At 36.7% G+C, this 13394-nt stretch overlaps 1 pseudogene; it reads right to left on the bottom strand.

Annotated features, from left to right (window-relative positions):
* The window catches only part of LOC101516122 (actin-related protein 2/3 complex subunit 5-like), a 41096-nt pseudogene extending 28180 nt beyond the window's left edge, over positions 1–12916 (bottom strand).
* Positions 12917–13394: the final 478 nt, after the last annotated feature.

The raw sequence follows: 13394 nt of genomic DNA, 5'->3' as shown, positions 1-13394 counted from the left end.
AAAAATGTCTAAAGGAAGTTCTCCATACCAAATATATATCTGATGTGTGTGTGTGTGTGTGTGTGTGTGTGTGTGTGTGTGCGTAAATAGGAAAGTGGAAAAAGATGATTTAGGATTGCACAAAGGAAAGAATAGTAAATTGGCTAAAAACAGTGATAAGTGTAACAAGTTAAACCATTAATGTGTATATTACAACATATCTGATGGTTGAAACAAATATTTTGTTACTGCCTGATCTACTTTACAATACACAGAAAGCAAAAGCTTAAGACAGTTACATTTCAAGAGTAAAGGACGTACTGGAATCCAAAATGGAAGTAAGGTTGCTACATTTTCCTCAATGTGGTAAAACGTCGGTAACAACTGACTGGAATATGTTATGTTCATATGTAATATATGAGAGATTTTCAAAAAGTTTGTGAAAATGCATATTTTAAAAATAGATGTGGAGTTAATTTTTGTACTAAGTATTTTTAATATATTATTATTTTGAATTTTGAATTATGTGGTACAATTTCGTATAGGCTAGGATTCCCCCCAAAATCCCCACCCCCTGACAGATTTTCCCCATTTTACACAACAGTGTAGTCCTTCATAAGGAATCATAATTCTATCAGTCTGCTATTAAAGTATACCCCAACATTGTTGGTAGACAACGTCAGACAGTCCAGCATCCCATTGTCTATACATGTCTAACAGTTTCACTGGGAATCCATCTTTCATCTGAAAGCAGGGATGCATGTTCCATTATTCCCCACATCTGTATATGATAGATCCCAGTACTCCATCACTATACATTTCCATAACAGAAGCCATGAAACCAGGTCAACAACTGATATGAGTTAGAACAGCCACCACCACCACCACAACAACAACATCAACAACAAATTACAGCACCACGAAAAAACGCACTGCTGAGTAACCAACACTTGAGTGACAAAAAGGAAACACAAAAGTCTCTTGGGAAAAAATGGTGCCACCATGTAATTCATGAGCCATTGATGAATTCAATAAGAGAAAAAAAATATTTGGAATAGACAAAACTGAAATAAAAAAAAACATCAAAACACATGGGATACAGCCAAAAAATTAAACATTTTAATTAAGCATAATAATAAAATAAACATTTTCATTCAAGTTTTCACAAACTCTTTTCAATGCTCTCATATGTGACACAGTATCTGTATTATAATCACCAGTCTAAGCAAAACAAAACAAAACAGAAAATAACAAAGTGATGCACTCATGAAAACTATAGAACTAGCAGAATGAGGGAAATTGGACAATGAGTACTAAAACATAATATGATGAACATAACTGGTGTTTCGAAGTACAGGTAAGTGATTGTAATTCAAGATGGTGTATTCCATATAAAGAAGTGGAAGAGCATATTCTATATAAAGAACTGGAACACAGAGTTGATAGGCTCCAAGCATGAACGAAAGATGAAAAAATGGTGGGATTGATCTCTACTATGGTTAGATTATATTGTGCCCGTATGTTAAAATGTTGTACATTAACCTAAAATTTAAAAACACATATATAAGGAAACGATCAATAAGTCAGGATGAAATCCTAGAACAAGTTTTAAATAACTCAAATAAAGATAAGAAAAAAGAACTGCATTAAATGTAACATAAATAATAGAATGGCAGAGTTCAATCCTAACATGTCAGTAATGAGCATTAATAGAAATGGTTTAAACATAACATGTAAGACAGAGATGGCAGAGTGCATTAAAAGTGTTTTCCAGGACCTAGCATAATAGCTCAGTTGGCCAAATCCTACCACATAAGTGCCTGGATCCTATATGGGCATCGGTTCTTGTCCTGGTTGCTCTACTTCCAATCTAGCTCCCTGCTTGAGGCCAGGGAAAGCAAGGGAGGATGCTCCAAGGCCTTGGGCACCTGCACCTGTGTTGGAGAGCCAAAAGAAATCCTGGCTCCTGGTTTTGGGTCAGCTCAGTTCTAGCCTTTGTAACCACTTGTGGAGTGAATCAGTGGATGGAAGATCTGCCTGCCTTTCTCTCCTCCTCTCTGTACCTCTTTATTTCCAACAAAAATAAATAAATTTAAGAAAAGTATCCAACGATATGTCTTCAAAGAAAATTTCAGTATGACATTGGTGTGTTGAATTCAAGACTAAAAAATGAAACCTTGTAAATATTGAAAATGTTGGAATGTCAATATCAGTTTCTAATAAAGTAAACATTAAAACAAAGAAAATTACTAGAGAAAATGGCTGACAAATAATTAATTTATCAGGAAGCATGATATCCCTGATGTTTATTCACCAACCAACAGAACCTTTCAACAAAAGAAGCAAAACTGAATAGATCTTAATAGAAAAGACAAATTCACAATCATAGTGGAGGACCTGAACCTTTTCATTGATTCAACTATCAGAAAACTACCAAGAATATGGAAAACTGAAAAATTAAATTAACCGATAGGATAAGATAAAAATACAGAGTAATAAATTGCAAATATACTTCCAACAAAATTATTGTCTAGATTATGCAAATACTCAGCACTCAATGTTAAAAAACACTCCAATTAGAGAGTAGGCTAAAGAGCTAAGCATGAAGAGAATACACAAATGAAAATACATATGTGAAAAATACAATGTTATGCCTGTAGAAAGATACAAATTAAGGCCCTGGGTATTTATGGCTGTACAGTTGTCAGAATGGGCAAAATATAAAATATTGATAACATCTGATACTGACTAGAATATGGGGAGAATCTGTATGGGAATATACAATTGCACAGCACTGGAAAACAGTGTGGTAGTTTCTTATAAAACTAAAATGTTAAAAGAGATAAATTAGGGAATGAAGTAATGACTAAGTTATCAGTTAAGTATTAAGATTGATTAGTACATTGTCATGCATCCAATGTTATGGCACTCGGCTATTTAAAACAAATATTAATGGAACTACAGGGAAACAAAACACTGCTGCAGCAATATTAGGGCAACTTCAACACCTGCATTTTCATTAATTGACAAATAAACTGAACAAAAACGTCAACAAAACTATAATATTGCCAAATGAAACTAATTTCTATCTACAGAACATTCATCCTACATTTGAAGAATACACATTCTTTTCATCAGTGAATGCAACTTTCTCTGGACTGTAAAACAAGTTTAAACAAATTCAGAAAACATTTCGGTCATACCATGTATCTGCTCTGATCACAATGGAATGAATCCATAAATTAACAACATAAGAAACTCTAGAGGGTCTTGGGTTGTAGCGTCACACTCTAAGCCACACTGTGATACCAGCATCCTATATGGGTGTTGAGTCAGAGTCCAGGCTTCTTCATTTCCAATTCAGTTTTCTATTGACGTTCCCAAGAGAATAACAGATGATGGCACACATGCTTGCCCTGTCCCCACATGGAAGATCTGGAGGAAGCTCCTGGCTCCTGAGTTCAGCCTTGCCCAGCCCTGGCCATTGCAGACATTTGGGGAGTGATTCAGTGACTTAAAAATTCTCTTTATCCCCACTTTCCTTTTTGTCTCCTACTGTCACTGTAACTCTGCCTTTTGAATAAATTAATACTTATAAAGAAACTCTATTGTATAAACAAATGGAACAATAAAACTTACTTCTGAATTAGAATAATTTCTAAGTGTGATACATCATATAAACAACTTGCAGAATAAAAGCAAAATGATTATCTCAATAGATGTAGAGAAAGCATTTGATAAAATGCAATGTTCTTTCCTGAGAAAAGCTATAAGCATGCTGAGTGTAGAAAGCACATAACTGAATATAACCAAGGCAACATATGACTAACACACAGCAAGCATCACTTTGGGAAAAAGTTGGATACATTTCCACTAAGTTTTTTTTTTTTTTTTGTAGGTAATTTTTTTATTGTGAATGTCTAACATCGCCAGATAGATTTCAACAGAAGCTGGGAAAGAATATACTGAAATATATTACATTAAAACACAGAGGCTGCACTGGTAATCCACTAAGTTTTTGAGCCTGAAAAGGACGCCACTGCCACCATTAACAATCAATACAGTTCTGGAAGTTTTATCCAAAACCATTAGAAAAGAATGGAATCAAAGGAATACAAGTGGAAAAGGATGAAGTCAAATTTTCCCTGTTTGTAGGTGAAATGAGCTCATACGTAAGGAAACCAAGAATCTTCACCAAAAGAATCACCATGAGAGAGTTTGACAAAGCTTTAGAGTGTAAAATGAACGCATAAAAATAAATAACATTTGTAGAAAATGATGCTACTGTATGGTCTATGAATCACTGAAGAATTTAATCAGAAGAAAGTGTTTGAAAGAGATGAAACTAACAGAAAACATCAAAACCCATGCAATATAGTTTCCGCTGATTTTTGTTGGTAAATTCTTCAATGACTCATAGATCATACAGTAGCATCATTTTCTGCAAGAAGGTTCTTGATTTTCATTTCTTCAGCTACACGTTAGTCATTTAGTAGCATGTTATTTAACTTCGTGGTGTCATTAATTTCTTTTTTCTGCCTGTTGCTGATTTTTTTGTGGCTTTTCATTTAAAGGGGTGTATAGTAGCTGTGTAATGGAGACCGACATATGTAGTAACACGTTATTTAACTTCATGGCATTGTAAATTTCTATTTTTCTTTCTATTGTTGATTTTGTAATATGACTTTTCATTTGTACAGTAGCTGTGAAATGGAGACTAACATCCAGATGTGAGGATGCAGTGTAGTATGCATTTCTGCTTTCAGACAAAGATGGACTTACAATGAAACTGTTTACTATATCTTGACAATAGGATGTTGGACTCTCTGCCATTGTCCGTGCCCGCAATGATGGACATATGACTGTGTATGAAGAACTATACTTTAGTAATAATACAGAAGAACAAGGTGGGAGTGGGCAGAAATTGGGGCTGGGATAAAGGAAATACCAGGAGCCTATGGAACTGTATCATAAAATGATAATAAGAATAATAACAATAATAAAATGTAAAATGTGAAAAAAAATTTGGTAAAAAAAGAATGAATAACATTTGTAAGTGCAAACAGTGCCATGGCTGAGAAAGCACTTACAAGAGCAGTTCAGTTCACAGTAGCAACTAAAACATTTAAATGCATTGGAATAAATTTTACCAAGTTATGAAAGAACATTATAATGAAATTTACAAAACATGAAGGAAAGATATAGAAGACACCAGAAAAATGGAAGAATCTTCTGTGCTAATTGATGGGGAAAATTGATATAGTCAGAATGTCCATATGAACCAAAACAATTTATAGATTTTATATAAGCTCAATCAAAATACCAAGAATATTCTTGGGAGACCTAGGACAAACGTCTGTAAAATTCAAGGAGAAACATAAGAGACCTTGAATAGGTACAGTATTTTTTCCCTTAGGACTTATTTATTTTTATTGAAAAGGCAGATTCATAAAGAGAAGGAGAGACAGAAAGATCTTCCATCTGCTGGTTGATTTCACAAGTGGCTGTGAGCACAAGAGCTTAGCAGAGCAGAAACCAGGAGATTCTTCCAGGTCTCCCACGTAGATGCAGGGTCCCAAGGTTTTGGGTCATCCTCAATTACTTTCCCAGGCCACAGGCAGGCATCTGAAAAGGAAGTGAAGCAGCTCAGACATGAACCGGTGTCCATGTGGGATCCTGGTGCTTTTAAGACAAGGATTAGCCAAACAAGCCACTGGGTCAGGCCTGGTACAGTATTCTTAAAAACTAAAAATAAAACTGGAGGGAATATAATACATATTCCACAACATATCACAGCATGATCAAAGCAGCTTGATATTTGAACACAAATAGACATGAATACCAATGAGACATACTAGAAATGAGAGAAGTTAATTCATGTATCTATAACTCACTGATTTTTGATAAATAACCTAAACACATTCTTTAGAGACAGGACCATTTCTTCAGCAAATGGTGTTGGAAAATTGAACCTACGCATACAGAAGTATGAAATAATACCCTATCTTACATCCTACACAAAAATCAACTTACAGTGGATCAAGGATCTAAACCTACACCTAAAACACCAAATGATTGAAGGAAACAAAGTGGAAATATATACATGACAATTGGCACAGGTAAAGATTTTTTTGGATCAACTCCAGAAGCACAGAAATCAAAGCAAAAATAAATACATGGGTTACACCAAACTATGAAGTTCCTGCAATGCAAAGGAAACACTCAACACAGTGCAGTGGCAACCAACAGGATGGAAGAGAAATATTTGCAAACAATACAACCCATAAAGGATAATATCTACAATACAAAAGGAACTCAAGAAATTCAACAACAACAAAACATTCTAGCTAAGACATGGGTTAGAGATATGAATACGCATTTTTCAAAGGGTTAAATATAAAGTTTATACACATATGAAAAGTTGCTCAAAATCACTATCATTCAGGGAAATACAAATAAAAACAGAAATAAGATTCTACCTCACCTCATTTAGAATGTTGGCCATCCAAAAATCCAAGAATAATAAATGCTGGTGATGACGTGGGGCAAAGGCAATCTAATACACTGTTACTGGGAATGTAAACTTGCGTAATTGCTATGAAAGACATTATGGAAATTGCTTGGAAATCTGAAAACTGATCTATGACCCAACTACGCTATTCCTGGGAATTTATCCAAAGGATAGGAAATCTGCATGTGAAAGAGTTACCTGTATTCTGATAGTTATATCACCTCAATTAAAAATAGCTAAGATATGGAATCAACCCACAAATCCTTCAATTGATGACTAGATAAAAAAATGGTGTGCATACACACAATACACACACAATGCAGTATTACTCAACATGAAAAATGAAATGCTGTTTTTTCTCTGTTCAATGAAATGGATAAAATTGGAGACCATTGTTGGCATTATTAAAAAGTTATGAACACATTTATGCAAACATTTTTCTATAAAACACTTAAGAGTGATACTTTTTGTGGCTTGCACAATGACTGAAATAGCTAATCCTCCATTTGCAAGGGTCAGGTCAACATTGTATATAGGTTCCAGTTTCTGTCCCAGCTTCTCCACTTCTCATCCAGGTCTCTGTGGCCTGGAAAACCAGGTGAGAATGGCCCAGGTCTTGGGACCCTGTACCTTTGTGGGAGACCTGAAAGAAGTTCCTGGTTCCTGCCTTTGGATTGGCTCAGATCCATCCATTGTGCCATTTCATAACTGAACCAGTGGATGGAAGATATTTCTCTCTGTCTCTACCTCTCTCTGTAAACCTGCTTTTCCAACAAAAAAATAAATAAGTCTTTTTTTAAAAAAAGAGTGATATTTGTCACAGTTTAGGAGTTGACTCACACTTTCTGCAAGAACTTACCCTTCCAAAGCAAAACAACTAATAAAGAAGCATGAAGTATAAGTAAATATATAAGCTTATTTTTAAACTTCATTTTTCACACAATATTATCACCTGTGTTTTAAAATTTATAGAAATGGCAATCTACAATTCCATTCTTAGTTGTTTTACATATTATTTCATCTATATGCTTTTTAATTGAAGAAAAAGTGTGGAATTTGTCAAAATACAATATTTGAGGTAACCTAAATGTCACCACCTCATTGTAAAATGTTTAATATATTTTCAAGTATTAGTACAAATGGTCCTTAACTTGGGATAATTCAACTCCATTTTTAAAAAGATTTATTGGGCCCGGCGGCGTGGCCTAGCAGTTAAAGTCCTCGCCTTGAAAGCCCCGGGATCCCATATGGGCGCCGGTTCTAATCCCGGCAGCTCCACTTCCCATCCAGTTCCCTGCTTGTGGCCTGGGAAAGCAGTCGAGGACGGCCCAATGCATTGGGACACTGCACCCGCGTGGGAGACCCGGAAGAGGTTCCTGGTTCCCGGCTTCGGATCGGCGCGCATCGGCCCGTTGCGGCTCACTTGGGGAGTGAATCATCGGACGGAAGATCTTCCTCTCTGTCTCTCCTCCTCTGTGTATATCTGGCTGTAATAAAATGAATAAATCTCTAAAAAAAAAAAAGATTTATTTATATTTATTAGAAAGGCGGATATACAGAGAGGAGGAGTTACAGAGAAGATCTTCTGTTCGATGGTTCACTCCCCAAGCGGCCGCAACGGCTGGAGCTGAGCTGATCTGAATCCAGGAGCCAGAAGCTCTTCCGGGTCTCCCACGCAGGTACAGAGTCCCAAGGCTTTGGGCCATCCTCGACTGCTTTCCCAGGCCACAAGCAGGGAGCTGGATGGGAAGTAGAGCTGCCGGGATTAGAACAGGTGCCCATATGGGATCCTGGTGCGTGCAAGGTGAGGACTTTAACTACTAAGCTATTGCGCCGGGCCCTCAACTCCATTTTTTAAAAATTTTATGATGGTGTAGAAGCATGCTCTATTTAACTTTCTCTCTTTTACTTTCAGTACAGTATCTCATAAATTATATGAGATAGTAAATATGTTGTTATGAAATAGTTTTCATTTAGAAGGCATCGACCAAGTTTGCTAATGTAATATAACTATTCTGAGCACATTTGAGGTAAGTTAACATCTGAAATTTGGTATGTTTGATACAACAAATGCCTTGTGATGGTGTTTAATATGTCCTGGATGATATGATAATGCATACATTGTATAAAAAGGAGAAGTGATATGAGCTTCTTGGAGCTTATGTTCTCTTGAGTAAAGAAGTGACATTTTTTCCAAAAGTAATTAACTGCCATTTTTATTAATACTTGGAAATGACACAAGGTATCTCAAGCTTGTATGGCACAGGAATATTTCTTAGGCAGGGAACTGAAAGGGGGAAAAGGGAAAAGCACGTGTGAAAAGGTTCTAAACTGGAAAGCAAGAGAATGAATTATAGGAACTGAAAGAATCCAAATCTATCTGTCCTCAATTTACAGAGGAATGCTGAGTGAGGTAGTATTTTTGCACGCCATAAAGTCACAGCCATCTTCAGAGTTTTAGTCTTCCTCTTAAGGACAAAGAGAAGTCTGCTTTTCTAAGGAAAAAAATACTAGAATTCTAGCAGATTATTTTTACAAGATCATTCTTATTAGCAAGAGATGGCTATTTGAAAGGATATTTTAGCAGTTTAGGTATGGAATCATGGCAGTTATGTTTTAAGAAAGTGGCAGTAAGAGAAGCAGACATAGAAGGATGCTTCACAAGATGTATGGAAAACTGGAGTTAGAAGGATATGACACTTATATTTGCAGGATATGAGAGGTTTCATATGTCAAATTTATGGACTGAGAGTGAAAAGAAGGTGATGGCTAGGTGTGCTGCTTGTATAAGCAAATATGTATAAGCCATTGACAAAGGACAGAGTTGGTGGATAAGACTGATTTTTTCAGTTTTATGCATACTGATTTTAGAAGGTTTGGAACACGCACATGTGAGAATGCTGCGAAAGGATTGTACCTACAAGTCTGAGGCTTTACTGTGACAGCGGCCTGTGTTTAAACAGATTTAATTTCCAATTAAATTGTGCATGTAACAGTTATTATGTCACCATGTAACAGTTACTATGTCACTGCATATCCCCAGTCAGTTGATTTTAAACTATTTTATCAGTAGCTGCTCAAAGATTGTCACAAGAATATGCTTACAACATTCCTGTTAATTAAAAACTGTTGAAATAAGGACTCATGTATAGGAAACAGCCACCCAAAATTCTTAAGCTGAAATCTAAAGTGCAGGAAAATAAATGTTTCTAGACCTCCTTATCTACTGCTGACTTGCTTGTAACTTTTTAATTTCTGGGTTCTTCACTAGCTGTTTAAATGAAAATGTTGATATGACTACAAGTTCTAAAAATACTTTTGCATATAGTCAACTCGTTTTTTAACATTCATATCCTGTGAAAAAAATGAATTTACAGGGAATGGAAATACCCCATACATGGATGCATATTTTGAAACTAATGAATAGCAGCCTCATAATGATCAAGTAGAAATAAAAACCAGTGTTGAACAAAACAAATTTTGCAGATGTTATATAGAACACATAGCTTCCCCATGCATTTCCAAAGGCAAATGTGTTAGTTCTTTCCTGTTCCAAAAATAGGTCACACAGCCTATCTTACAATGCCAGCAGTACTGCTGCAAACACACAGACTGTGGGAAACTCACATGAATCACATTTGTGCATAACAAGCTGGCAAACTGTGACACACAAAGGCAAAAACGTGCTTGCTGAGTGTTCACTTTACTTGGTACCGTACTTCACAAAATGTTTTTCTAACACTCTTGATTCTTTGATTGCTGATGCAGCATCCTCCAGGCCTTCAAAAAGCGATTTGCACTTAAAATGAGGAAGATATATTTTCAGGAAAAAAAAATGAGCACTTGGTGTTATGTTTTTCCATTTTCCAGAAGTAGCATTAAGAGAAGCTGAAGGGGTAGGGGGCAGAGGGTTATAGAGATTCCAAGAGGACTGGGGAAACCTTTAGTATGAGGTAGAACCATGTTTGTTTTCCCAAATGGTACTTATTCCTGAAAGTACTTTTCATAATGAAAAGTGAACATAGAGCAGCCAATCTTTACCTTCAAATGCTTGAGTGAAATATATTTTTTTCTTTTCTTTTTTTAAATTTATTTTTTTATTACAAAGTCAGATATACAGAGAGGAGAGACAGAGAAGAAGATCTTCCGTCCGATGATTCACACTCCAAGTGAGCGCAACGGCCGGTGCTGCGCCGATCCGAAGCCAGGAACCTGGAACCTCTTCCGGGTCTCCCACGCGGGTGCAGGGTCCCAAGGCTTTGGGCCGTCCTCGACTGCTTTCCCAGGCCACAAGCAGGGAGCTGGATGGGAAGCGGAGCTGCCGGGACTAGAACTGGCGCCCACCTGGGATCCTGGTGCATTCAAGGCGAGGACTTCAGCCACTAGGCCACACCACCGGGCCCAAAATATATTGTTTTTCAATGCAGCCTTTAAAAAGTGATATTTTTAGAGATCATTCTCCCTTGTGATCTTTCCTTTACGTGCTCTTGTTAGAGGGTTCACTTGATAGACATTTTCGTAATTAAGGAAAATGAGTAAGTAAGCGTTTGTGTGAAGATCGATCCTATTACTTTTACCTACTGATGAAAACCCAAGGAAACAAAGAAGAGAAATGGATGAATTCCCATTGCCTTTAGGTACCAGTAATCCTGAACACATTTCAGGATGTGAATGTTTTCTTCTTTGGATTGCCATAACAACATCAAAATCCTCCCTCCGCATCCTTTGCCTCTGCCCGCTTCTCCTGCTACTCCTTTATCCCCCTCACTTTGGATCTGTTCTAGAGGTCTCTTGCTTCTGAGGAACCCAGACTCAGTTCCTTCCCTTAAACAACATTGGCAGATTGAGAATTCTTCCCACAACAGTCCAAATACCCCAGCTTGTTGTTTCCCTCAATTCCCATAGTTCTTAAATTGATTATATAAAATCCCCTTCACATAACAATGTTGAAAGATACAAGAGGATAACCAACCCAACTCCACATATGCTAATGTGACTTCTCCAATCTTAACTATTTTGTTTAAATATGGTCTCTCCAAGGGTGAAATTAAATTACACAGAGTGACTTACTGCCTCAGGAGAGTTTATCACCAACAGGAGCTTGGATCATACTTGTCTTTGCCAAAAAGCATCAAGAAAAGGGATTTTTGAACTATCACTTATGGACTACTACATTTCAAATTTCATTCTCAGCTAGGAATATCTTTAAGGGGAGAAAAAAATGGGGCTTTATGACAGAATGCAATATTATTTCATTTTCTCTTTCTGACTCTGACACCACACTGGCCTCTGTTGCTGTAAGCTGGAGGCACACTGCTGCCCCGGTGTCTGCACTGCTGTGGACTCTACCTCAGAAGTTTTTCTACACACAATTCTTCCTTATTACATCCCTTCTCTAAACAAGTGCCTGCAAACTTGCTAGCAGAGCCTTTTCTGACCTCCTTATTTAAGTTACAGAACTTTGTTTCCATTTCAACTTCTATTTCTTAGTGTTTAATTTTTGTTGGACCACTGGACTATAAACCCGATGAAGGTAAGGATTTCTATCTGTTTTATTCATTGGCATTGTTCCATACCTAAAAGAGTAAGAACTCAGATATTTTCATATAAATGAAATAGTAAATGAGTGACTGGCTAAGTGAGTGAATAAGTAGTGGGCAAAAGAGTAGTAGATATAAACCGTTACAGAGAAGTATCCTGTACAGATAAAAGAATTGACTTGTATCCCAAATGACACACCATCATCTTCAACTTAATCTTGCTTTGCAATAAAGGCAGCATCCCATTCTTTGTGTAAGGCGATACTTTGAATCATTCATTGGCTTATTTGTCAATGACATAAACATAGAGTTCTTTTCAAGTATGCCCTGGCAAGTTAGCTAGGCATTGAAATTCTCATAGCTTCAGCTAGCTTTCATTGTGGTTATTGTGTTGTTTCATGCCACCACTACACTTTAATGGGTCTCCTGTCATTCTTTCTTGGTGTCATTAAATTTGCTGTCTGCCATGGCAGTAACAGACAGCTCTGGAGCAGATGTTTCTGAAGTATCATTGATAACAGTGTCACAAAGATTGTGCGGAGTCAAAGGCCAACGAGCTTGACTGATGAGGAGGAGGTTTGGGCAGCTGATATATTGCCTCAGTGAGAGAAAGTTTATACTTCCTATCCTGTGACAGCTTCTGGAATCAGCCAGCCATTCTCAAACCGAAGCCACAGCTGTGTAACAATACTTGCTCTCTTGAATTTCACCACTTTGACATCATTTATCATTCTCCAATTTAGCTATCTTTGCATTACTTAGTTCCATGGCTGCTATTTGTGTACCCCCCCCCATATTATCTTCTTTAAAGCTTCTTTTCAGCACCTGGGGTATACGATGCAGAACTCTGACTTACTGGACCACCTGATAAGTCTCCGTTCGCCATTCTAGGGTCCATGAAGTTAGACTACGAGGATTTTTAAATACAACTCTTTTAGCTTTCTAAAACAATCAAACATCCTACCTAACCTGTCCCCTCAGGCCCCAGTAAATTTGACATCACTATTAAATACTCAGTGCTGTTGCTTGATAGTTTAATTTTTAGGAGTATCAAAATATTTGAGATTTTGTATAACCTTACATCATGTGCAACACTACTGACCATCCATTTCAATGTTTTGTTCAAATTGAGGAAACTACTGTCCCACAAAGTTAAGTTTTTTTTGTATGTAAGATCACCAATTATTTAATAACCTACATGAATATACTTTATGATAGAGCCTCTGCAAGCCTGGTTCCTTACCTTTTTTTCCTAGAAACTGGAGGTGATAATATCAAAAGACAAAACTGCAGGTAAAATTTATCTTTATAATCTCAATTTATTTTATTGTTATAAAAGATACTCATAAAATATTGAATTGGAA

The sequence above is a fragment of the Ochotona princeps genome, chromosome X (assembly GCF_030435755.1).
Source record: "Ochotona princeps isolate mOchPri1 chromosome X, mOchPri1.hap1, whole genome shotgun sequence".
In the NCBI taxonomy this organism is placed as follows: domain Eukaryota; kingdom Metazoa; phylum Chordata; class Mammalia; order Lagomorpha; family Ochotonidae; genus Ochotona; species Ochotona princeps.
The sequence above is the reverse complement of the archived record's forward strand: the minus strand, read 5'-3'. Positions and strand labels throughout refer to the sequence as shown.